We start from the raw sequence: 26,731 nt of genomic DNA on the forward strand, positions 1-26,731 counted from the left end.
TATTTATTAGACTTATATACCGCTTCATAGGGATTTCAGCCCTCTCTAAGCGGTTTACAGATTTTTAGCAAATTGAGTCAGCAATTTGCCCCCACAGTCTGGGTCCTCATTTCACCCACCTCGGAAGGATGGAAGGCTGAGTCAACCTTGAGCCGGTGAGATTTGAACCGCTGACCTGCAGATAACAGTCAGCTGAAGTGGCCTGCAGAACTGCACCCAAACCACTGCGCCACCTCGGCTCATTATATAGGCCAGGCCCATTTTGAACACCTCTTTGTAGCAAACACAACTCTACTCTCCAGCACAGGATTATATAAACCTAGGCCATTATCACCTGCCTAATTATCTCTTGATATTTAATGAAAACAGCTTTAGATTCAAAGTAGGGAAGGAAAGAAGCTGCCCCACAGCTGCAGCCTCTGAAGATTAAAAAAACCAACAACTTCAGTTTAGAGGAGATGTTTAAAATAAAAGGCGGCTTCCCCTTTGAGCCACAGGGGAAGAGAAACGCACTCTGTTACCCTAACATTTGCTTAGTCCCAGGCCTTTCTTAAAATAAAGATGGGGAAGATTGAAAATTCCATCTTTGTTTTGCTTGGAGAAGAATTGCCTTCAGTTTTCTCATCCCCCTAAAAAAGAAAACAATCCAAACCATCGGCTGAAGAGGGAGCGTTCCCGAAAAGTAAACAGCTAGTAAACAAAGTCAAAGAATAAAGAGGGGAACATCGGCCTCTGTTTACTCAAAGGAGGAGCCACGTAGCTTCTAAAAACTCAAATTAAGCCCCTGCATTTCCAAGACATCCGTCCTTCTGGTTCTAATCAGCAGGATTATTATTTTTTCTCTCTCTCTCTCTTTTTCCTGCTTTCTTCTGATATCAGAAACGGAAGGGAAGAGAAGCTTCGAGAATTTGTTCTTTGAGGAAGAGAATTCTTGGTCTTACAAGATCTTCCTTTCTTTTTTAGCATTTGTTGTATATTGCTTTAATAATAATAATAATGATAATGATAATGATGATGATGTTACCGTTTTATGTCATTTTAATAAAAAAAGTATGGTTCATTGACATTGCAATACCTGGAGATGCACGAATTGAAGATAAACAGCAAGAAAAAATCACAAAGTACCGGGACTTGCAAATTGAAGTTGAGCGACTGTGGAAAAAGAAATCGTGTGTTGTCCTGATTGTAATTGGAGCCCTTGGAGCAATACCTAAAGGGCTACCTCGCTATTTGGGAATTTTAAATTTATCAGACTTGAACATTCTGATACTACTTGGAACAGCTTGTATCCTCCGACGTTACCTTAATGGTTCCTAGGTCCTTGGTTAGGACTCAAACGGTTGAGCCCCAAAGGCTGTGAATCTCACCAAAGATTAACCACAGAATAATAATGTTGTTACTGTTTTATGTCACTTTAATATCATTTTAACATCCGCGACAGGCCCATGTTGATTGGTCCAAGGGTGCCTGTCACATGCCGCCCCGTGTCGCAGGGGCCCTGCCTGGGCCAATATGTGCCAGTGAGGCTGCTCTGTGATCACGGATCTCGGAGGTCATCATGGTTTACTGAGGAGATGAAGCCACACAAGAGATGCCAAGAGTCCCACAGGTGAAGGATGAAGAGCGAAGCCTTCATGGAGCAACATCAAAGGGAAGCCACTTCACCACTCATGTTGCATCTGCAGATGGCCCCCTGGTGCCCCTCTTTCAGGTGACGAGGCTCCTGGTGGGTAAGAAGGAGGGAGGGGCTCCTTTTCAGGGCTGCTTTGAGGAACATTCTCAGTTGCACTCCAGCTGGACAAGTCCTTGGGAAGTGACCAGCACATATCTGAGCTCAGTTTTCCTGGAGACATGCCTTTTCCAGAGGAACCTCTGCCCCATGGAAAAACCCCATCCCATCCAAATTTAGCCCCATAGAACTGGTTCTTTTCCCAAGGATAGGGATGAGGTAAGGTTGGGGGCCTGAGGGTGGTTTTGAGGGCTACATGATAGGATTCCTCTTCCTCCCCTGTTTCATGAGGGACAGCCACAATCTTCCTGGGATCCTGTCCATCTGAGTTCCGAGGCTCCAGTGCAGTGCAACAACCCAGGGCCTTCTGGGTAATACACACACATTAGGTTTTAATCCTCCCCCAAATAAATGAGGTTGGAGTTCAGCACACAAAGATGCATCAGGAAGCCTTGATGGAGTCTGACTCTGCTTCCGTTGCATGTCCAAGGACTGGTTGGCCATTGATCTGTCTTCCAGGAAACTGAAGCTCTTCCTGTCTTTTGCATTTCCTGGAATACTTACTGAAGCAAAAAAATCATTTTTTCCCTGCTTTCTCTTTCTGTCTCCCTCCTAAGTAAGGCAGGACAAAAAGTGGAGGGAGACGAAGCATCCCGTGTGATTCAGAGCAAAGGGCAGCTGTCCATTAATCCAATCTGCCAAGCAATTTAGCATCTCCCTTTGTTGCTGCTTTAAGATCCAGAGTGGAGTTTTCAGAAGACGACTCACCTGAACAGGACAACTCATGGCACTTGACTCACACCACGGCCAACTCAACCTGGGACCACTTGACATGGCCAGCTCGCTGCAGGACAATTCAACAATTAAAATTTAATTAATTAATTAAGTTATTTAAAATAATTTTTAAAAATATTTTGATTTTTGTCATTCTCATTTCATATTGTTCCTTCTTTGTCATCCTTTCTTTAATGATTCTATTCCACTATTTTTTTCAATGTTAGTGTAACTGTATCCCATAGTGAGTTGTCATGCGATTGGTTGGCCATGGCAAGTTGTCTGCGGTGAGTCGTTGCAGCCCCTGCCCGAAGGAGCAGCATAACGAAAAGCTTGGATAGCCGCCTGTTGCTTGAGAAGAAGAAAACCGTCTTCTGTCTACAAGATCAGCCCCTCCGCACACAAAAAAGGACAAAATTCTCTTCTTGGGTGTTATTTAAATAGGGTGACAATAGATGCTGACAATCATTTGCCATGTTGGCTCTTCAGAATGAGAATATCCAGGTACTTCATAATCAGGATAATGTCCGTCTTAGGAAAACCAGCATCCTTTCCACAAAGCGAGAACTGGGGCAAACCACAATGCCAACAAGGCAGGGCCAGGAGCGCCTGCAGTTTCAGAGAAGATTCCTCTTTCTCGTTACCTCGTTAGCCCAAACTCAGGAATCCGTTCCAAACGATACGATTTAAAGTTAAATTGAAATGCTTGGGAAATGTGGAAATGTGGTTTTAGAAGGTAGGCCTAGCAGACAAAAAACAAGTCTCAAAAATCCCCTGAGCTGGCATTGCTTGATAATAAAACATGCAAACCTTTCACACCTGATTGCTTTTCTCAGAAAAGCCCTACGGAGAAAGAGCTTGATATTCTTCTTAGTCCTGCTCTATAACGCTCGAGAGAAATTCCATGGCTTTTGAGAGGAAAAAGGAAGTGATTTTGAGGGTGCCCACTCTAACGTGATCTGGAAGGAATACAGTTTCTAAATATTTCTACAGCACCTCAAATGGTCCAGAATGCAGCCTGTACACCATCCTTGCCAAAAGCTTACAATGTCTATAATTATTTCCCAATTATAGAGTGATATAAGGAATGCCTGGTGAGAATAAGTCTTTATATTACCCAACCTGGGTGCTTTTTCCAATAATTAAATAGAAGGGTCAACCTACTTATGACTGTGGTGGGGGGGAGCTTGAACAATCTCGAACTAAGCAAAGCAATCTTTCATTCTCACAATTAACATTTCTCATATCAGTCAACTTTGTATTTTAATATAAACTCGGCATATAAAGCTTCCAAATAAAACAGAGTATTTTAATAAGAATGAAAAATATGCCTCGTAATAAAAATAATGCCCCAAGCCACCAAATGTAATATTCCATGCCATTTCCAAAATATGCATCCCAGGCATTTTGTTTCCCATATGGCAGCTTGGAGCCAGCTCATATCAAAAGGGATTATAATTCTGTTTACCAAATAAAATATTCTAAAGTCCGAAATGGCTCTACTTTCTCCCTCTTAGAGGCTACTTGTCTCTGTCTTCTTGTGGGCATCCCAGGTCAGAAGAGCCCGTGAGGAAGGCTGGGCTAAGAGAAGGTGTAAGCCCCCCCCCCAAATCCCCCAGCAGCATCTCAGCAGAGGTTTCCTCCCTCCTGAGGGTGGTTTTCCCCCGTCCTGGTCCAACCCTTGAACCACAACCACACCACATGGCTGTGAGAAAAGCCTTGGCATCTTCTCCATGCTCGGGACCAGAGCAATCACTTGGCCAGAGGGGTTCTGCCCTAGCCCTGCAAGGGACAGCTGGAGGGTCCTGGTATGATTTTTCTTTCAAAAAAGATGCAAGGAGATATTATAGAAGTCTCCAAACACCTGGAAGGTTGTTGCGCAGAAGAGAGAATGTTCTCTGTTGCTCCAAATTATATTTCAGACAGTTCTCTCCTTCTGCCCGAGTGCTGCTGGGCACTCTGCTGTGGTCAAGCTAATTCTGCAATTGGATCCAGGATTGTTATGCCCTAAATGTGGCCTAACAACGGGTGGATTGAAAGTGCCTGTTTTTCAATAGCTTGGTCAGAACCAACAGAGACCCTCAGGAAAAGGCAGGGAAGGTGTTTATCCATGCCAGGAGGTTTTATTTAGGTTCTGGCTTTGCACTCTGATATTACGTGGGATAATCTTGATATTAGATTTTGATGAAGGACAATATTTAAATACTTTGAATAAACAGTGAAATCAAGTCCTCAGTCTCTGACTATCACTTTCTACAATTTCATATTTAGAACACAAAGAATTAGGGGATTAAGAGGAAGGAAAGGATAAAATACTTGGTACATGAAATATACATAAAATGGGTTTTAAAATAATATAAATGTATACAATTAGTAAATGTAGCAGCTAAGCATTGATATTGTACAGTGTTCAACACTGGTAAAATTAACACTTATCTGAACATTATAACACTAAATAATTACCTCCCAAAATGCTAATATATTAAAATATTATTAGTTTACACTATAAACCAATAATCTTCTAATGAATTTTATGGCAAGCTTTTATAATTTCATAAAATAGTAAAAATGTAATAAAAGAAAATGGATGCAGGTATCCTATATCTTGTGCTTTTTAATTCAGCTGCACAATATCTGACAAGCTGCCAAGTGCTGCGTTATTGCAGAGAAATACATCCTCACAGATAATATAAAATTCATGAATTATTAAATCACTTATTATCAGGAACGTGAAGGAAACAAGGAAAGGATTAAATTATGCTCCACTCTCCCCTGCTGTGAGCAGCCAGCAGCTTTGACATTCTCTCCTACCTGACGCTAAAGACGGTGGCACAAAATGTATTATTATTAATAATAAATATAATCGTAACAACCTATTTAATTGCTTTATACGTCACCTGAATTGCTGCAGCACTTCTGGTAAACACATAATAATAATAATAATAATAATAATAATAATAATAATAATAATAATAACAACGCCATAAATGAAATTGGAGACAACCACAAAAACGGAAGAGAAATAGCAAGAGAAGACACTCGGAGGACCCACACAAATGGGAAATGTACACCAACTGCCCCGAGTGGTTGCGTTGCTCAGTCGCCCACCATGAAGTCAATTAATCCCACATGCCTCCCTCCTTCCCCCCCCCCCGCCAGAGGGGAGACTTCGCGGGCTCTGGAGGGCAGAGCTTTCACGGAGAAGGTGGCCCCGTCCAGGGCCTTGGTTTCCTTTGACCATCCCCCCCCCTTGACCCTCTGGGCCACAATATTCTGGGCAAGATCCGCCTTGGCTAAGCAAAGCAGAGCGATGTAGAAGTTCTCTGAATGGTCTGGAAACCGAAATAAAAGAGCTCTAACACATTCACAGCCGCTCTCTCTTGAAGGGCTGAAAGCACAAAGGCCTTTCGAGTGGCCAACGGCAGAGAAGAACGTTTGTAGCCGAGGGTTGAAACGGGGGCTCCCTGGTGCTCTTGGAGATGGGTTGTTTTCTCGCAGACTTTGCTATGACCCAACTAGGTAAGGTGGCTGGTGCTGGTGGGTGTGCGCTTGCTCCCCTCTCGTATACTAATGGCTTCGGTGGGTGGGTGTCCTTGCTGGCTCCTGGGTGAGGCCGGTGTTTACTGCTTGGTTATATATTCCTTAGGTGGGATACTTGAAACTCTTCCCTGTAATCCTCTCGATGGTGGGGATGTATCAGGTCTCGCTTTCTGGAACGTTCTCTATGTTTTGGAAGAGGAAGCGAGAGACGGTATCTGGTATGTTTCCCCGGGGACAGACCCAATAAAAAAATCACGCTAAGCAGCTGGTGCCCAGGGCTGCACTTGAGTGTGTAATGATTTCAGTGCTGGCTCATGCCCAAATGCCCCCCCCCCCGGGGTGCTGCACCAAGGCCAAAACAAGGAAACACCGGCCTAATCTGGAGATGGGGCAATAGGGTGACTTCTCTTCTTTGAAAGAGACGGGGCCTCCGCCTTCTCCTCCTCTGCCGTGAGAGGCCTTTTCCCATTTGCTGACACAAACACCGGGGTCTCCAGTGAAGCTGGAGGCTGAAGAAGGTGGACCATCCTCAGGAAAAAGAAATCCTGACATCCATCACGGCTACTCCAGGTACCCTGGAAGGCAGAGCCGGGCCTGGTTTCCCTGCTTTGAAAGGTCTGGTGGGAACGGAGCTTTACTTTGCAAAGCCAGAGGAGGAGGGAGGGGGCTTCTGCTTAAGACCCCAGAATCTGAGGGGCCTTTTTTGATGTCGGTCAGGGGAGAAACCAGCTTTGCTTCACATCAAAGGTGCTTCACGCCCCCCCCCAAAAAAAAGATGAACTGACATATCAAAAGCGAAGCCTTTCCTGACATCTGATTCTATGGTGGAAAATGGCAAAAGATTTCAAGAAAGAACAACTGCTATTTGAGTCTTTTCCTGAGCATAATTTACCAGTTATATAGTTGTTGTTGTGATCCTCACCATCAATTATTGTTATTGCCATTACCATCATCAAATAAAGCCGCACTGCTTGGATCTGCAGGCATATTACGAAAATACGTTATGACATCCTAGGCCCCTGGGTGGGGCCCGACTAGTAACCAATGCCAAATCCGGCGAAACAACTGGCCGCTGTGATACAATTGTATAATAATAATAATAATAATAATAATAATAATAATAATAATAATAACTCCGCCGTTGCCGGTCCCAAGCCCGGATGAGAAAGGAGGAAGGTTGGGATCAGGTTGGCATCTGGTCCCGTAAAAAAACCCCCGCCAACCCATACAATATGGTGAAAAAAACGAATAAGAATTCCATACCGCATCGGTCGTCGCGCGGGTTAACAAGGGCCGCGGCGGATGTTGGGGTCCCTGGACATCCGTCGACAAGTGGGCTACAAGTGGACCAGCCAACAAAACGACAAAAATATAGTGCAGATGAAAACCGTGCCATAATGGCCTGTTACTACAACTCAGAGCCAGAAAAAAGAGGATATTTAAAGCGAATGTATGAATTATGGAAACAACAATATCCAGATTCAAATGTTAGTGAACAACGACTAGCAGATCAAAGGCGATTTATTATACGGAATAAAGTGTTTAGTGAAGTTGAACATGAGGAAATTCAGGCAAATTGCAAAACCCAAAAAACAATATCACAAGCGGAAATAACTGATATTCAAGACACAACTAAAGACACTATAGTAGAACTCCCAGAAGAAGCTCTCAGGGAGGAAATAACACCACCACCACTAGAACCAGTTATCACTGAACCAACTGATGAACTAACTCAAAAACAAAAAGAATTGAAGGATAAGATCATGGAGCATTTTCTGCTTAATGAGGAAAGGCAACGTTTACCATCACTAAAAACTGTGCCTAAGAAAATTTTGGCCCCTATCATGAAAATGGTTAATGCAGTGTTTTCAACAATTGAACCGGGATCCATCTTGGAAACAAACCAGTTAATGTACAGCGCAGCTGTAATAGTCACTAACGAACTAGGCATTAAAATTAAAGTACCTAGTCACACAACAGAAAAAGCATCAAAGCCAAAGTGGAAAATCCGTCTAGAACAAAAAATCAAAAAATTAAGGGCAGATGCTAGTAACTTAAAGAACATGCATGAGCAACGGCTTAAAAACAACAAAATCATAGATCGGCTAATCAGAAGATATAGATTGGATACAAGAAACATCAATGAAGCTGTAGAGATTGTAAAACAGCAGATAACAGCAACAGCTAGAAAAATTGAAAGATATGAGGCACGAATCATCCAATATAAACAAAATCAGCAATTTCGATCAGACCAACGGCATTTTTATCAAAGTCTTAATGTGAATGGTGACACCAAAAGTGAAAAACCAGAAAAGCAGGCCACAGTTGAATTCTGGAAAGAATTGTGGGAAAATGCAAAGGACTACAACAAGGAAGCAAAGTGGATACATGACTTTGAGAAAAGCATTGGCAACAAACAAATGCAAGTATTAGAAATAACAACTGAGATGATCAAAAATCGAGTTAAAAAGGTTAAGAATTGGACATCACCTGGAAAGGACCAATTACATGGTTTCTGGCTCAAATATCTGACCAGTTTACATGCAATATTGGCCAGGCAACTGAATGAAATTTTACAAAAGGGCCAAATTGATGAATGGTTGACAACTGGAAAAACATACTTGATTCAGAAAGATCCAACTAAAGGAACAACACCTGAAAACTATAGACCAATAACATGCTTACCAACAACCTTCAAATTACTCACAGGCATTATTGCAGATAACATGATGGATTATTTGGAAACAAACAACATCTTGCCAGTAGAGCAAAAAGGCAACAAAAGAAGGAGCAGGGGCACAAAAGATCAGCTTCTAATTGATAAAATGATATTAGAAAATTGTAAGAACAGAAAAACGAACTTGAATATGGTCTGGATTGATTACAAAAAGGCATTTGACTCACTGCCACATAGTTGGATCATAAAATGCTTAGAAACAACTGGCATTAGCAAAAATATTACATCCTTTACTGAAAAGGCAATGAAACAATGGAGAACTGAGTTGGCAGTAGGGAATGAGAGCTACGGAATGGTTAATATCAAGCGAGGAATTTTCCAGGGTGATTCACTTTCACCTCTTCTCTTCATCATCGCAATGATCCCACTATCAGTAATCTTAAAAAAAATGAAATTAGGCTACCAAACAGCCAAAAAAGCTGAAAAAATTTCGCATTTACTATATATGGATGATTTGAAACTCTATGGAAAGTCAGAAATAGAAATCCAATCATTGACAAATACAGTCCGAGTATTCAGCACCGATATTTCAATGCAGTTTGGCATGGAAAAATGCGCCACTGTATCCATAAAAAGGGGCAAAATCACTGCATGTGAGGGAATTGAAATGCCCAATGGCCAACTAATTAAATGCAAAGAAAATGAAGCCTACAAATACTTAGGCATTCTGCAGTTGGATAACATCAAGCATGGAGAAGTAAAAACTATTGTCAGGCGAGAGTACACCAACAGAGTTAGGAAAATTTTAAAATCTAAATTGAATGGTGGAAATACAATCAAGGCCATAAATACCTGGGCAATACCAGTTATAAGATACACAGCTGGCATAGTTAACTGGACACAAGCTGATTTGGACCTTTTGGACCGAAAAACCAGGAAACTAATGACAATACACTACAGTTTACATCCACGTGGTGATACTGATAGACTATATCTGCCCCGAAAATCAGGTGGCAGAGGATTATTACAAGTGAAGCAAACAGTTGAAGAAGAAAAACATGCACTGGCTGATTATTTAAAAGACACTCAAGAACATCTATTAATCGAAGTAAAGAACAAAAATCTACTGAAGGCCCAACAGACAAAACAAGAATACAGAAAAGATGTGATAAAATCAAGAATGGAGAGTTGGCAGAACAAAGCACTGCATGGTCAATTTCTGGAAAAAATAAAAGATAAAGTGGACAGTGAACAAACTTGGTTATGGTTAAAAACAGGTACATTAAAGAAAGAAACAGAGTCACTAATCCTGGCTGCGCAAGAACAAGCTATCCGCACAAATGCCATTAAGGCCAAAATCGAAAAATCCTCTGATGATGCCAAATGCAGACTTTGCAAAGAAGCTGATGAAACTGTTGATCACATACTCAGCTGCTGTAAAAAAATCACGCAGACTGATTATAAATTGCGGCACAATTCAGTAGCACAAATGATCCATTGGAATTTGTGCAAAAATTATAATATTAAAACAGCAACAAACTGGTGGGAACATCAGCCTGAAAAAGTCACCGAAAATCAGATGGTCAAGATCTTGTGGGATTTCCGTATACAAACCGACAAAATACTGGCGCATAATACACCAGACATCACACTGGTTGAGAAAAATAAGGTCACAATCATAGACATCGCAATACCAGGTGATAGCAGGGTCGCCGAGAAGGAACATGAAAAAATCGCAAGATACCAGGACTTAAAAATCAAAATTCAACGACTATGGCACAAACCAGCAGTGGTAATTCCAGTGGTAATTGGCACACTGGGTGCTATTCCAAAAGCACTGGAATTACATTTGAAACAGTTAAAAATTGACAAAATCACCATCAGTCAAATGCAAAAAGCCGCACTGCTTGGATCTGCACGCATATTACGAAAATACGTTACGACGTCCTAGGCCCCTGGGTGGGGCCCGACTAGTAACCAATGCCAAATCCGGCGAAACAACTGGCCGCTGTGATACAATTGTACAATAATAATAATAATAATAATGGTTTTCAATCCCTTTGTGATTTTCAGTTACAGAAAATTCAAGGTTTCAGGAAAATCTTTCTCTCCAAGGCATTTTATTCCAAGAGAAGCTTTGTTTAAGGCCCTCCCTCAACTTTGTGACACTGGGAGATGGAAGTGACTTCAGCTGAGTGCAAGCAGACCTCATTTAGTGACCCAATTGGGACCGGCAACTTGGTTGTTAAGCAAAGCATTTACTAAGTGAAGCCCATGAAGGTGCTTACAAAGTTCCTTCGGCTTTCTTTTCCTTTCCCGAACTGTGAAAGTTGTAAATGTGATGATTGGTTGCAAAGTTACTTTTTCCTCACCACAAAAGGTCATTGTGTACAAAGCCGTCACTAAACGAAAACTGTCTGTGTATTAACTGGTGTGTATGTGTAGAAACTGGGTATCTTTTAAAAAATCACACGCGTGACAGTGAAGGACTTTCCCCCCAGCTTCGCAATTGCTTGCCTGGGCCTGCCTGGGCCGGGAGGGGACCAGCCTTGGCGAGGCAGCCAGGAGGGTTCAGAAACAAGGTTCTAGACCAAGGCGGAGGAACATTCCAGAATGTTCCGACCGCTGGGCCTGAAAGAGGGACAGGAGGTGGACTCCGTCCTGGCTCTGCCAAGGAGGACCAAGTTTGAGGAAATGGCTCCTGCTCCTCTTCAGAGAGAGAGAGAGAAATATTTGTTCTTCTGACTTCTGGGAGGAATATGAGATGCCCCTCCTTCTTTCATCTTTTCCCCCCTCCCTTTTTCAGCTCTCCTTCCTTTCTCTTCCTTTGATTTCTTTCAAAGTCATGCAGGGCTTTCTGAATTGAGGATCACGAGGCTCCTGTGCGCTGGGAGCTGCTGGTCACAGAATAACCTTTGGAGCTGTTTGCAAGCCAGGACTTCCTTTATGGGGGGGGGATTACGAGACCCCCATATTTTTTTTTAAAAAAGGGAACCTTCCTATCCCCGCATCTTATTGTCCGAATTCGCCGTATGATCGGAACGGAGGGTCGTCGTGAAATCCGATTCAGGACCCCCAGGGACTCTGAAACTGCAGGCCAAGCAAAGGGTGTTTTTCTGGGGCGTTTGTGGGGAAAAGGTTGTGCGAGGCTCCTGCCACAATGGGGGACATCCGATACGCACCCAGTCAGAACCCGATGCTTCTTTTGTTCCGCGTTTCCCGCAGGCAAAGATGTAAAGGAAAGTTATAAGTGGCTGCTATTCAAGGAGATAATAAAACTCAGCACTGTGGGGGAGGAAACAGTGGAATGTTATTAATAGGCTGTAATTGGTGCTATGAACAAAGTCTTTGTTAGGGTCCAGGACCAGCATTCATGCAGCTTCACACAGAGGAGGCCGGCTTAAAAGTCAGCAGAAGTGACATAAAAATGTAGAAAGCCAACAACAAGAGAAATCCAAACTGGCAGCTAACCTATTCACCTATTCTTCACCTATTCGTTCCCGGCTGTTCCTTTAGGAGAGCAACATGACCACTCGGAGCAAGGCTCTCCAATCCCCAATCCCCAGACTCATCTGTGGCCTGTTAAGAACTGGGTGAGCAAAACTGTGCAGGCAGGCAGGGGGTCTAGCTTGAGCCTTCCACCTTCCCGCCCCCCATCCCTTCCCCGGTCCAAGGAAAAATAGCCATCTATGAATCGGTCCCCAACATCAGAACGGTTTAGAGCCACAGGGAAAAGGTGATAACAATGTGAGGACCATTAGAGTTGGGGGGGGGGTGTCATTTGAAAGGGTGCATGTCATGAATTGTGGTTGTTGTAGCTGTAATTGTGATGGTAGGATGGATATGGCTGGTTGTAGGGAACCAGTTTGTGGCCGCGTTCTGGAACTAACCAGCATGATGATTCCGGATTGAGACTGGTTGCAAAGTAACCAAGATGAATAACTTGGCGTTGATCTTTTTGATCTATGCATTTTAGTATGGATTTAATTGATCAATAAATAATTTCCCTTTGGGGTCAATAGAATATCAATTGCTATGCATCGAATTCTCCAGAAAGTTCTCTTGTGATGCCAACCGAGGCCCCCTCCCGTCAGCACCGGATTTAAGCCATGCATCCGATTTGCTCCGTTTCATTTGTTTAGGGAATAAAACACAGTTTCATTTGAAGTGAGCTGGGCTCCTGGGGAACTCCACTTATGGGTGAAATCCATAAGTGAAATTCTTGGCAGAGATTTGGAAAGGCTTCGCTGTTGCCGGCTGGGAAGTTTTCCAACTTCCAGTCTAGCCACGGCCTTGGGATTTCCTGGGATTCCTCCAATCCAAGTTCTGGCCGGGGATTAATTTGGCTCCTGGGTCAAATTAATTTCCATGGGGCTCCAAAACGAGAACATGTTTCTTTTTTTAAAAAAAAAATCCATAAAGAGGAGAGCGGCTTTTGCAGCAGGATAAGATGGGCTTAGCCACATTTTCCTTCATTGCCATGGTTTTTTTATAAGTGCTGAACAGGAGAGAAGGCCCATTGCTAGTCTCAAAATTCACATTTCCCCCTCAAAATAGGGTGCTCTGGAGGCTTCCCCGGCCCCATCCTGCCAGCTAGTCAGGCAAACGCATTCGACGCCTTGCTAGTCCTCCCAAGGTGGCTGCCTTCAATCAGGGTAGCCCAGAAGGTTGGAGTAACTCGTAAGTATGTTAGCTAGTTGTGACTTTAACCATCTGGATGGAAGAGAAAGTCCATCTTCCCTTCCTTTGCAATAAAACCACGCTGCAGTGAGGCCAGGAATTGCCTGGGGTAGCTTCCATTACAAGTGGAGGAGCCTCCATCTCAGGGGCGTCCACGAGGGGGGGTGGTGAAGGGTAAAAAAACCAAGATGGCAGCTGCGGCCCCTTGTTTGCCCCTCAGGCGGCCCTTCCGTGGAGAGAGGGGCTCTGTCTGCCTCTATCCAGAGGGGATTGAGGGGATTCCCCCTGGCCAATGTTTTGCTTGAGAAGCTGTGCTCTGAAATAAACCAGAGCAGCCAGGGGACAGCGCAGCTCCTTCTCTGCCAGGGCCACCAAAAGGAGGCCTTTGGACAGCGGAGAAGCCAAGCGGGGCAACGGGTGGAAGCTGAGGTAAAGGGCTTTCTGTTGCCAGTTGAGGAGGAACCTCCCTCAGCCACTTCTGGCTGCTGGTTTCATGATGGGTTTAAGGCCCCAGAACTGTATTCCACGATGCAGCCAAGAGTTTGGTTCTGTCAAGGTTAACATCTTCTTAAAAGAGCCTCTTCTTCTTCTCAGGCGGATGTCCATCGGCCTGCAGCCTTAGGCCTTCATTCTGAATCATAGCCCCCCCACCCCACCCCTTTTGTGTAAAACAGCACAAGCGGAAGGATTGTGCATGTAGAAGACCAGGAAGTATTCATTGGCAACAAACATGAAGGTTCGTGAAAGTGACAGGCATAAAAAGAGCTTTTTCTGCAGGCAAAATTGGGCAAAGCCATTGTTGTGAAAGGAAGAAAGGAAGAAAGCAGCCCCAGGAGGACCATAAAGGCCAGGGAAGTTGAGCCTCTCCTGGGGGGGGTTTGTTTTGCATTTCCCCAGAAGGGGAAGGCTGGGCCAACCAGAGGACAGCCGTAATCACGTAGGTTCTCGCCCTGCCAGAGCTTCCGAGGAAAGGGAGCGCTTGTCCTCCCAGAAGATAAGATCAAAGGATGCAGGCCAGGGCAGGGAGGAGGAGAGGCAGATAAAATTCCAGCTCTCTCCCCTGGAATTATTATTACCTGGCTGGCCTGAGCAGCTCCCCCACCCCCATGAAATACAGTTGCCAGATTTCTCTTCCTGTCCGGCTGCTCTCCGTCCCCTTCCGTCCCCTCCTTCTCTCCCCCCACCTTTCTTCTCCTTCTCCAGCTGCATTTCTCTGCTCTGCCCTCTTCCCGCCCCTCACCTCCTCCCCGGCTGCCCTGGCCCTGTTCGTCTTTTCAGATCCACTCCCAGATCCTGAAGCAAAAGGGGCAATGCTCCCACCCCCCACAATCGCTCACCTGGTCCCGGGCATCTCCCGTCCAGTTCCTGCCCCCCAGAGAAAGGGCCATCAGATCTGCTGCTTCTCTAAAAAAGAGAATATTTTGGAATAATCACTCCAATGTCAGAGAGAGGAGAGAGATGAGCCTTATCTGTTTTTTCTTCCACGTTCATCTTTCAAAAGCCATAAAATCGAGACCTTGGGCTCCTGGGGACAACCACATTGGCTTCTACAGATGGATGAGGAAAGATTCCAGTGGTAAAATGATCCTAGTCTTGGATTGAATTTTAAATTAAATCTCAAATTTTAATTTTGCTCTAAACCTGGAACTCAAACCATAACATGGCCTCTAATGACAACTGAGATGACACCGTTTAATTTCTCCATTAAGCCCAGCTGCGACTGCCTTCCTGGGCATCTGCCTGTTTTCTATGAATTAGCCAGTCAGCAGGAGGCTAAACCTGTGCATGCAGGTTCTCGGAAATAGGCCTCCTTAATCAATGGGACCTACTTTGAACGCAGGGTATAAAATAGTCTCTGACACAGGGATGGTTGTTGCCTGGGCAAGGATGCAGAAGGGCCATTGGTGTCTTCCAATAGGTTTTTTTTTTCCAAATGTCTATTCTTGCCTGCGTCCTTCGAGGTGCCCGGAGCCTGTCAGCCCTTTGGAGGAGGCCAAGCCAGGAAACAGACACTTCCAGGAATGTTGGTTTATTGTTGTGGGGCATAATTCTAGAATCCTGGCCAGGCTTCCCTCCATCCCATCTTATGCCAAATAGAAAGGAGGGGGCCTTTTATTTCTCACTCTTTTTCTCTTTCCAGGACTGAGTTGTCATTTTCCCTCTCTTTACAACTCAAAAATCCCTTCATCAGGTACCTCCACATTTCTTTGTCAAAGTCCCCCATCTAAATACTGACAGCTCCACCCCTTCCTTGCTCCCAACCTCAGAGACATTAATGCACAGGGACTATATAGGCTGAAGGCCTGCGCCTCGGTAGGGCTGAGACAGCGCCTTCCTTACGCACGCTGGCCTTCAGGAACATCCCACAGGCTGAGCATCCCCTCCACCGCAGGTCAAGGCGGGAACAGCTGCCTCTTTCCACTCTCTTCTGCTTGGCCTCCCCAGGGCAATCGGTTCTTGTCAGCGTTTCCAGGGTATTTGGAGAAGGTCAACCAGCGTTTGGGCTCCACCTCTTGCTCTCTTGGGACCTTTTAGATGCCAGAGACTTGTGACTTTCCAGCCATGATGGAAAAGGGCAGGGAGATGATGGGAATCCATCATTTGCTGGGATGCCCTGAGAAGCTTGCCCAGGTGCTACACAACTGAATCCCTCTTAAAAGTGTGAGTCTTGGTGCCCTGAAATCTTGCCCAGCCATCTAGCTGGGGGCTCCTCTTGCCCCCACCTTCCCTGGGAGGCCTCCGTGCCACAGAGAGCTTTGCTTCCCAGTCTTGAGTTCCGCCAGAATCAATGCAGGCCTTCGCGGTCCAGCCAAAGCCTTGAAATGGACATTTTGCAAGAGAAAGCAAATGTTTGACGGCCCAGAAAACCCTGCAGCTTTACTGTAAACAGCAGGGAAAGTCATTATTTCTGGGACGGATCGATTCTGAACGCCGTCTTCCGGGGAAAGAAGCTATAGATGGTTTTGCTGAGCTTGTAGGGATGCCTTCTATTTTGGGAGCACTTTCTTAATTGCTTTTCTCCGAGAACAACAACACACAACGGCCTATTTTGCCTTCGCGTGTAAAGCCGGGGTGAGATAACTGGAACAGCCTAAATGAGCAGCTGCTTCATCTCCATGGAAAGGAAGAAACTTAATTATCTGGTTTTTCCTCAACTCTGCCATATCAGCTGCTCTTTTCTAAAACTCGGTCATTATCCTCCCTCTCCTCTGCAGAATAATTTCCTTGCCAACCAAGTTTGTCAAAAGTAAGTTGAAGATCAAGGTATTTCCTTGCACACTGATGCACACCTACTAATTTTCTGCCCATTCTATTATAAACAAAAATTAACATTTTTTTTAGCCAGCTGGGAGAGAACATGCTAGAGATTTCTGAGTTATGGGATCTTTACACAGATGTGTTTAAAGGTGCTTCAAATCCTCCAAAATAATTAGGATCCCATTATTCTAGTTATTCTTTTCTAAGGTATGCAGTCATAATATGTTTTGGTAGAGCCAAAGATGTGGCCTCTTCTACAGTTGTGGTTTTATTAAAAAAAAGGCAAGATGGTGGCCCGTTGTGGGGCGATCAAAGCTCTGCCTGGTTATTTTGCACGCGTGTTGCAAGTGCCGTGTGGAGCTTCCAGGGGATCCTCTCCCCAAAACGCTCCTGAGCAACCTCTTCTAGAAATAGTTCCTGAGTAAGATTTCAAAACCTGGTTCTGAATTGGTGCCATTGATTTTCAGGTTCCCATTCAGGTCCTCTGGCTATGGAGAGTCATGGTGGGCAGTTTCAATGGCATCTGAATAAATAAGTTTATAAGTGAAAATGTATATGAATAGAACCCCTCGTTATGCAGCAGACCTTAAGGACAAGGTGTGGATAGCAAAGCTGCAAAAGCAATAATAATTGGAAGGAAATCCATCCCAGAAGGAGTCGAGGGTCACGTTGAAGCTCTCTCAAACTCTTGCTTGATAAAAATGCACCCCGTGGCAGGGCTCCCCCCCCCCCACTCCACCCTTCTCTCTCTCTCTCTCTCTCCGGCAGAGTTAGGGAGTTCAGAGATATTTCCCATCTCCTTTCAGCTGCTCCTAAAACAAACCTTCCTCGGCTGGCTGCTACTGCAACGATTTAAGCAAAGGAGAAGTGACAAGAGCTGGAAGTCATTCGTGGGAGACAAAGAATGGGCCCTCCCCGAGCCAAAGCCCACGTCAGCAGGAAGGGTAACTTATTTCCAGTATAAGAGATCCATGGTGACCAAATACCTTCTGGATCAGAGGGGGCTGTGCAGCCCAGTCTGCGGGCAACCACGCCACAAAGGACAGCAATGTGCATGAGGAAATCTGCCATCTCTCTCCAACACACACACACACACACACACAGACTGTGATTCTGTCATGAGATATCCGAGTGGAAACAGGCAGAGAGAAATAGGCATGGAGTGGATGGCTGATGGTGTTTCTCTAAAACTTTGCACTGCTTGGAAAGGAAAGAACCAGAACTTCAAGGTGCATAAGATGCAACTACATTCGCAAAGAGCCAGTGGAAGAGTCGGTCACGGGTGGCTGCCCTGCAGGTTGGTCTATCATGAGAAATGAAGCTCCCAGCGGGGTTTCTTCTACTTTACCCCTTGAAAGCTTGCATTGAATGTCTAACCCTAATTAGGACTGACTCTGTTTAACTCCACCTGCCAAAAAAAATTAGCCCAAATCAGCGAGAGGCTTTTCTTTAGCTAAATCCGCTCCTTGAGTCCACCGATAAGTTCAATTGCTTTGAACCACAACTGTTCCAAAGGCAGCCCCTCAACCTCTTAGGAGACCTAAAGCGTCATATCTATGTCGATTCCAAATTCATCCGTTTTAATATTTTAAAGTAATATATAATATATATATAAATCAATCAAATATCTGATGCAGAAGATTGGGATTGATGAAAATATTTCCTATCAGCCAACTGAAAATATGCTTGTTTTTAAGATGATGGGTGAAATTATTTTATTTTTTTTAGAAAAAACTCAGATTTAAAGAGTTGGGTAGAGAGATATTATGTCATATAAATATTACCAAAGGAAAATAAAAGAATCCACCCAGATTTGTATAGATTGGACTGTTTACAAAGCCATCAAGCAAACAAGCAAATAATGAACTGATTCTTTCAGAAATAATATGAGATCAAGTTATGTTATTGCCAGATGTTTAAAATGGTTTACTGACCTCCATCTCCATATCTGGGCATTCTATTATTAGGGTACTTGGTGAAATAGCAACAACGGGCACCCGATCCAAGAATGGAGGTGCAACATCCCCCTATAATTTGGACCGTTTCTTTTTACAGACCTTTAACCTTGATGGATGGGATATTTTCAGAAACAATTCCGTGAGGAATTTTCCAACCAGCTCAGCTTTGCCAAGATGACTTTGGCACCTGAGCTTTTGCAGCAGAGGCAGAACCTTTGAATGGCCGTCAGATTTTCCTTCTGAAATGTTTCTACGGCAATTGAAAATGAGGAACAAGGGCCGGAGTCCAACGCTCTCTTTGCCGCGTTTGATAATTTAGGGGTATTTGAAAAGGAAGAGGGAAACTGCTCCAGAGGCTGCATCTTCATGGCAATCTCTCATGGATTTACTACCAACACCTGCCTGCCAGGCCCTGCTGGGGCGGTCAGCCAGAGGCAAACTAAGCAAGGGGAAGAGGAGGATTGCCTGAACGCTCACGGTTTCCTTCGGGCCAGGGAAGAGGCGGCTGCTGAGGTAGAGAGGCCTTTCCGTGAAGGGCGATCGAAAGACGAGGGAAAAGGCGGCATTGAGAAGATGGAGGTTTTGTCAGGTGGGTCCCGAAAACTGGGGGGGCCAAGAGGAAAAAGAAAGAGCGGATTGTTAGGAGCTTTGCAGAATACAAGTCAGGCCAGGCCAGGGGTCCTTGCAAATCTTCTTCCACCACCGCCAGACACCAGCCTGTCACCTTTCATCTCAACAGGCCTGGCTTCAGGGTAGATGCCTGGCAGCCCATGGCTGGTCTACTAAAGCAAGCGAGGGGCCTATAATTCCAGGATAGCTCCAGGGTGGAGTTATTTGTTTTTCCAGGAGGAGCAAGTGGTATTTGAAATATGAATGAGTGAATGAATGAATGAATGAATGAATGAATGAATGAATGAATGAATGAAGGAAGGAAGGAAGGAAGGAAGGAAAGAAAGAAAGAAGCAAAGCATTTTGGCTAGGATATAAGTCAGCTCTGCTGTTGATTTTGTGGGTTTTGGTTGCTTCTGTCGCTCATCCAATCTCATGGTACACAGGTTGTGCATTGACAATAAAGGTTTGAATTTGAATTTGAGGCCGGGGACTCCCTATCCTGAAAGCCACACTGCTTTGGCATATATCCTGGTTTATTGGATAGTTATTGTTTGTTCGGCTAATAGGCTTTCTAAAAGTGATCACTGTTTGCTGGTGGAAGAATGGAGTTTTAATTCTTTAATCAGATCCTTCATTTCATTAGGATGATTTATGGCAGCTGTATGGCTAGGATGTCTGCAATTATCTTTCTTCTCCATCAATCCACTTCCATTGTGGTTGATGAAAAATTATCAAATCAAATCTATAGTGGACCCCAAAGAGGCTGACTGGACACAAAGTTTGCATTTTGCTTTCTTCCTTTTCTGCAGCCGGCCCCACTTTAATCCTCACGTCTCCCAGACCTGAAAATGTCCCCCCCCCACTTCTTTGCCTGAAAGGTTTGGAAAATTTAATGCTCTACAAACAATGAAGCCAGAACTCCAGAGGCAATCTGCTCACATGGAACGGATATCAGCAGCGGGAAGGGGGTAAATGCCCCCTCCCTTTAAAGTCTGTGTGGTGGGGATGAACAAGTTGTTCAGGGTATTTATTAGTATGAAGAGGAAGCAACTCCTCTCAGGGACATGTAAAGAGAAGACAGCCTTCATTTGGCATAGCTAACTCTCATGAACAATTCCCTTGTGCTCCAAACTCTGAAGCTGCCGGTTACACCCTCTGGCCTGCTCACAAAAGCCGATTTTCTGGGATTTTTCATGCCGGTTGAGAGGAGGGCTGGGCCCTGATCCTTAGCGTGCGAATCAACTCTTCAGAGGCTATCAGCATGGCAGTGGCCATGGAGCCAACAAAGCCGGGTGTATATTGATCAGCACACCAACCCCTCCTGCCTTTGGCTAAGACACACCTGGTACAGTTGCAGTCCTTTTACTCCATAGTAAAACTATGTGTGGATGCACAAATGCGGAGATGCAAGAAAGGAGACCTTGCACACCACCAGAATTCACACACGACACTAAGCTATTGTGGAGAATCAGGGACCTTGAGTGGGTGAAAAACAAGGACTGTTGCGTAAGCCAAGAGAGCTGCACCATCCTTGAGTCCAGGGGGAAAGGCTGCCAATGAGTAAGGACCGAATTGATGACATCAGCGAAGATCAGAAAACTGACAACTGGCAAAGAGGAGGCCGAAGGCGGACAAAACCTGCCTTCTGCGGGGAGGGGAGAGAGTGATGGGAAGGATTTACTTTTCCTTTGGTGTCTCTCGACTTCAGAGGGACAGAAAACTTTCTGGGGCCTCTGGGAACAATCAGGTGGCTCTTTGGCCTGGTCTCATTCAGAGGAGACTGTGGCTGGAGGCATTGGATGACCCCAGCAGCTCCTCCTTCCCTCTTACTCCAGCCGTGAGTTTTCTAGGCCAAGAGGGGAATCTCCTTTGCAAGGACCGAGGATTCTTCCGACGGAGAAGCTGGTTTGTGTTTGATCTTGGTTACCGCAAAGAACTGGCTCACTAAGACTTCCCTGTTCTAGCATCGGCCAGGAAAGCTGGCACTTTCTGAAAACCGAGGGCTACGGACTCTCGGGAAGGAGGGGCTTGGTGGGGGGGGGCTTCTTTTCTTTTTGGGTCACATCTGGAAATACCAGAATTTCAGTTTGGAACTCCTCTCCGGATTCTCTCCAACCCCCCCAGGGCTGTTGAAGGAATCAACTTGACAAACTCTGCCAATCTGTTCCCTCGGAGGAGGAGGAGGAACCTTCCATTTGCAGGCTTCCTTTTCTAAAATCAGGCTGTGTTTCTTCTGCAAGAGCAAGAGATCCTTCTGGCCTCTGAGGAATCTCCTCCTGTCAGAATCCACCCCCCTGTTTCTGCCCTCAGACTCCAGTCACCCCAGCGGTCACCCCAGCGGTTGGTGCTCTCCTCCGACTGCTGGGTTTTCCAGCAGGTGTAACGTTTAAACCCTCGGTTGACGTTTTTATTGAATAAATTTCAGAAATGCCCAATTTCCAGCCAAGACAGACTTGCAATTAAACAAGTAAAAAGCCACTTAGTGCTAACTCCTAATAAACACGACTGTAGGAGGCCACGACAATCTGTACATTTTGCAGCTAATGAAAGTCAGAATATGAATGATATACGAGATCCCTTTCATTTCCTTATATTGCGTAAGTTAAAGAAAAGCCCAGATCTTTCTGAGAAGAAGGATTGGCTGATCCAATATACAGACCCAAATTCCATCTGCAATAATAAGAAATGATATTACAGTTATTATTAAATGATATTTAAGATGGAGAAATAATCATTGATAAGTTGTTTGTAATTTCTACCATTGGTCTTATCAATCTAGATTGCCAAGATTTTAAAACGTGGAAAGGAGACACTGGATCTGGAGAGGTGGAGGGTTTGTATCTAGAAAAAGTGGGTGTTGTGCTCTAAAAAGCAGCCAAAATCCGGGCTTGCAGTGAGTCCCACTTGAGAGTCGCATGGAAGAAAGCGAAGGGCACCGGGAATAAAAATGTACCAAGATGCACATGCCCAGAAGGAGGCTCCACATAGGAGGAGATCAAGACTCTCTTCCCTTACTCCAGAGAGGAAAACGCGCATACAAGAAGCAGAAAAACAAAGTTCTTTTTAAAACTTTGGTTTTCAAAAGCAACTTCCAACAGCAGCAGTTCAATGGGGGCAAGCCAGTTGCCCAGTCAACAGGGAGGCTCCCCTCCTCTTGCAGGAGTTAACGGGGGGGGGGGGGAAACCTCGGCTGGGAATTCGGTCCTTAGCCAAAGGTTAGACTCTCGAGCGGAATGGTCGCTTCTCTCTCTCTGGGGTTCTCTGATCTGGGCCCTGAGAGGGTCAGACGGCTGATGGCTTCTGGCTCGGCTGCAGGCTCAAGAGGAGCTGGGTGGGCATCACCCAGACATCCAGGGGTCGACCTCCGCACAGTGTTAAAGGGGCCACGGTTGACAGGAAGCAGCCTGAATGACAGAGTCTGGCTTCAGCTTGCTTGTTCTCGTCAATTCTACTGTGTTGATGGATTCTTTTTTTATTATTTAAATGACCACTTTGCAAAACTATCAGAGATTTATAACAATGATAAGAGCGTAGTTTTGCCTTTTCGGGTAGACAAAAGTAAGAAACACATTAAACTTTCCTGCCCTTCAGTTCTTCTCCAAATGCATCATGACTTTTTTTTAATTTCATGAGTATCTGTTCCTCAGTTAGCTTCAGTTTCCAATCGCCTAAAGAGAAGGGAGGCGGCTCCTGCCAGCTCCCCATTACAGGGGCCTGTTCCCTGTAAGCCCTCCCCCTTTGGATGCCATCCCCTTTGCCTGGTGCACTTCTCCTCCCCTTGGCAGCTTCCGGAAGGGTTGGGAAGAGAGCGGAGGGAAACAGGCAGAGCCAGAAAAGGGGGGTTTCTTCCTACGGTTCAGCCCAACCGGTGTGCTCTGGGAGGCTTCACCTCCAAGCCATCCCTCGACCCAGGGACAAAGCCATGCTGGCCATAAATTAGTCCGAGAGGGGGAATCCTTTCATGGCAAATCCTTGGGCCTTTTGAACTCTTTGCCGCCTTCAAATTCTGCACTTCGTTCTGCTGAAAACCAGGAAACCAAACCTGGGCCAAACTGCTGTCTTCTTTTTTAAAATTAGTTTTTATTAAATATTCCAACTTTTACACCACATTTCCACTAATAACAGCCTTCCAGTATCGCTATCGCTTATATTTACATCATGGCTATTCAATTTCAATTGTATACAACACTATTCTATATATTGCATAATTATTCATATATGTACATAATACCCTTTAGTTTTAACTTGTACCAATATTTACAAATATATGCAATATTTTTCCATTTTAGTATTCCTCTTAAGTAATCTTTAAGTACGGTCTTAATAGCAATGATACGAATCACGAGGCCAACTCGGAAGCATTGGAAGGCCCGCCTATTGTTAATATTCTGTTCTTCTCTTAGCCCTTCTTTATTTAATCCATTTTTCATCCACCCAATTCCTCGATATCTCCGGGCAGCCTCTAAAGAACAGCCGTATTGGTCTGGTGGCGAAGGGAACAAGCTATAAACCAGGAAACGGTGAGTTCTAGTCCCACCCGAGGCATGAAGGCAGCTGGGTGACCTCAGGCCGGCCGCGCTCTCCCGGCCCCAGTGAGCAGACAATGGCTGCTTCCACTCCTGGGAAAGCCTGCCATGAAAACTGCAGGGACTTTTGCTCAGGGAGCCACCAGGAGCCGAAACTGGCTCACAGGCACAAAGAATAAAAATAAGACTAGATGGTGGTTTTTGAATTTTATTTAAAATTAATGTATATTTATTATAATGTTTGATATATCTGATCGACAGCCATTTAAAATTTATTTTTTAAAACGAGAAGGAAAGATAAACCTAGCAAATTCTAACTTTGCTCACCTTGATGGGAAAAAAGATTTTATGAATCTGTCCTTGTAACACTCACACTAGAAATATGGGAAAGAACGGTTGGTGGTGTTTATCGCCTGCCGGTGACAAAAGGCTGAGGATAGAATATATGGATTTCGGCTCCCGCAGCCTTCTTCTCCCTGGCGTCTTTCCCAGCAGAGTCAGAGCAGGGACCTTATTCCAGCCAGAAGCCTGTCCTAAGCCCCCCCCCCCTTCCCTTGCCTCTTTACACATATATTTTTTTTTGGGGGGGGGGGAGTTGCCCAGAGGGGGAGGGGACCCTTCTTTGCTGCTTCTTTTCCTTTCCAATGGCATCAGCTGCTTTTAATTTCAAACATGCGGCCGTCAGTGAGAGGTTGCCTAGTGGAAGATCACTGGCCAGGGGCCAGAAGGAACAGGCCTTGCGGAGTCCTGGGGAAAGATTCCATACATTTAGCTTATCTTTCAAAATCTGTCCTGCAAATGTACACGTACACACACACACACACACACACTGACATATACCTGGGAAACAAGAAGCTGGGAATTGTGTCTCTTCCTGAAGCCTGGCACAACAGGATTATTTGAAGTCTGTTGTGAAGACGGCAGTGCCTTCTGAAATCACGCTTGGAACTCAGTGCAAAGGGCTCATTGAGATACAACACTTTGCACTTGATTCCGTGGAATGGCAGTTCAGCCACCTGCAAGTTTAATAGAAGCAAAATAAGGAACAGAGAAACAAAAATAGAAAGAAAAAATAAAGAATAGATAAGCAAATGGTGATAAATAATTGAACAAAAAGATACAGGGAGAGTGGCAAAGATTGTAAGGGGGGGAATAATCTGATTTATTATTCAAATCTGTAATTTCAGTTTGATTCATCAGCTCAGACTTGCTGTTCATCCAAGTGTCAGTTCAATTCTATATAAGTTTTCAAATCAAGCTGTTGAATCAAATTGCCTTGCAGGTTTGATTCGACTCAATGCAAATATAGACGCACAAAGACAAAAGTGCCTTTCAATCAGCTTGAAGTCAGTCAGTCAGTGGAGCTGAATTCATGTTGAGTCCCACATTCGATTTAAAAGGTTGATTTGTTTTGAATTTGCAGTTGAATTGAAGCTTTAAAATGAGGCTTAGGACAGCACTAATGCCTACAGACACAGAGCTGGGTAGAAGGGATGAAATGTGTGTCACAATATCCCAGTGCAAATTCCATCCCTTCCATCCTTGTATCTGATGTTGTGACACCCGTTTTGGCATCCTCAAGATTAAGAGCAGATGCCTGGACTCCAAGGGTGGCTGTTGCGAGAAATCTGAATTAATTACTTGGAATCAGTTCAAGGGCCTCCCGAGATTCTCTAGGCCTGCAATTTGCAACCTGCTGTGGAGCACTGAAAGTTCAAGAACTACCTAGCAATCATTTTTTCTTTTCAGAACTCAAAACCCCTTTTAATCCCTGTCTGGGTCCCAGTTTTAATAATGTTCAAATAGGCGTGTATTTAATAATAATATTTATCTGTACCATCTCTTGGGTATGGGGATGTAGCTCAAGGAATAATTGCATACTATGCGTGGCACAAGAAACCTCTTGCAGGACAGCAACATTCATACTCTACACACATCCACACAAAGTTACCAACGGCAGCTGTAGGCGCCTCTCAAATCCCCCTTGACTGGATCTCAGTTTTCTCCAGGAGGTGATGGGGAACCTTCATAAATGTATTCAGTCATAAACCAGTTAATTGTCCTCGTGAGCCAACAAACTCCCTCTGTGAGCTTCACGCACGAGAAGATAATTTGGGAAAGAAAATATGCTGAAAATGTGAAACTATTGCAAGTTCTAAATTGGACATCGCCACCCTCTTGAATTGGAAGGAAGAATTAAGCGACAGAGTTGTGTGGATCAGCTGGTATGTGATGCCTTGTATGCATTTGGGGGGGGGGGGGAACATATGTCACCTATTACAATGTGTGCAATGAACCTCTGGGTAGAATATCTCTCTCTGTCTCTATGCAGTCCAAAGACTAGACCCTGCTACCTGCTCAAAACAATACAAACTTGCTTCCACATTTCATGTCATTTTGATTTTTTTTAAAAAACCCCAGACAGGATATAGATGCAGGGAAGCCATCATTTTTTTCAAACTTGGCAACTTCAAGATGGGTGGGTGTCAGTTCCCCGAATTCCTCACCCAGCAGGCTTAAAGCTGCCAACTTTGAAAAAGACTGAATTGGGCTTTTCTGCCATGCAGGATATTAGGAGAAGGGGGCTCAGGCACTGGGGAGAGGGGCCATTTGCTGGGTTGATGGAAGATGGCTCCTGTTGACTTTGGGAGGGAAAGCCGGTGTGGTGATGTTGGCACAGTCCTAAGAAAGCCAGACAGATGTCTTGGTACAGACACCCGTGTGGACAGACGCCAATGCTGGCGCACTTCAGGAGAAAATGAAACTTTTCTGAAGGAAGATTAAAAGCAGGGATGGGACAGGTTTCCCGCCTTCCTCCAGGGCCTGGCCTTCTTGGATAGGAGGCAAGGGAGGTCCTGGGAGGAACGAGTCAGCCAGAGCTGTGCTCCCATTGTGCTTATGTGTAAGTCGTGGGGAAGTGTTCCTATGTCTCCGACTGAAAGAAAAAGACACGATTCCTTTTTCCAGAATATGTCAA

Source organism: Thamnophis elegans, chromosome 7, assembly GCF_009769535.1.
Source record: "Thamnophis elegans isolate rThaEle1 chromosome 7, rThaEle1.pri, whole genome shotgun sequence".
Classification (NCBI taxonomy): domain Eukaryota; kingdom Metazoa; phylum Chordata; class Lepidosauria; order Squamata; family Colubridae; genus Thamnophis; species Thamnophis elegans.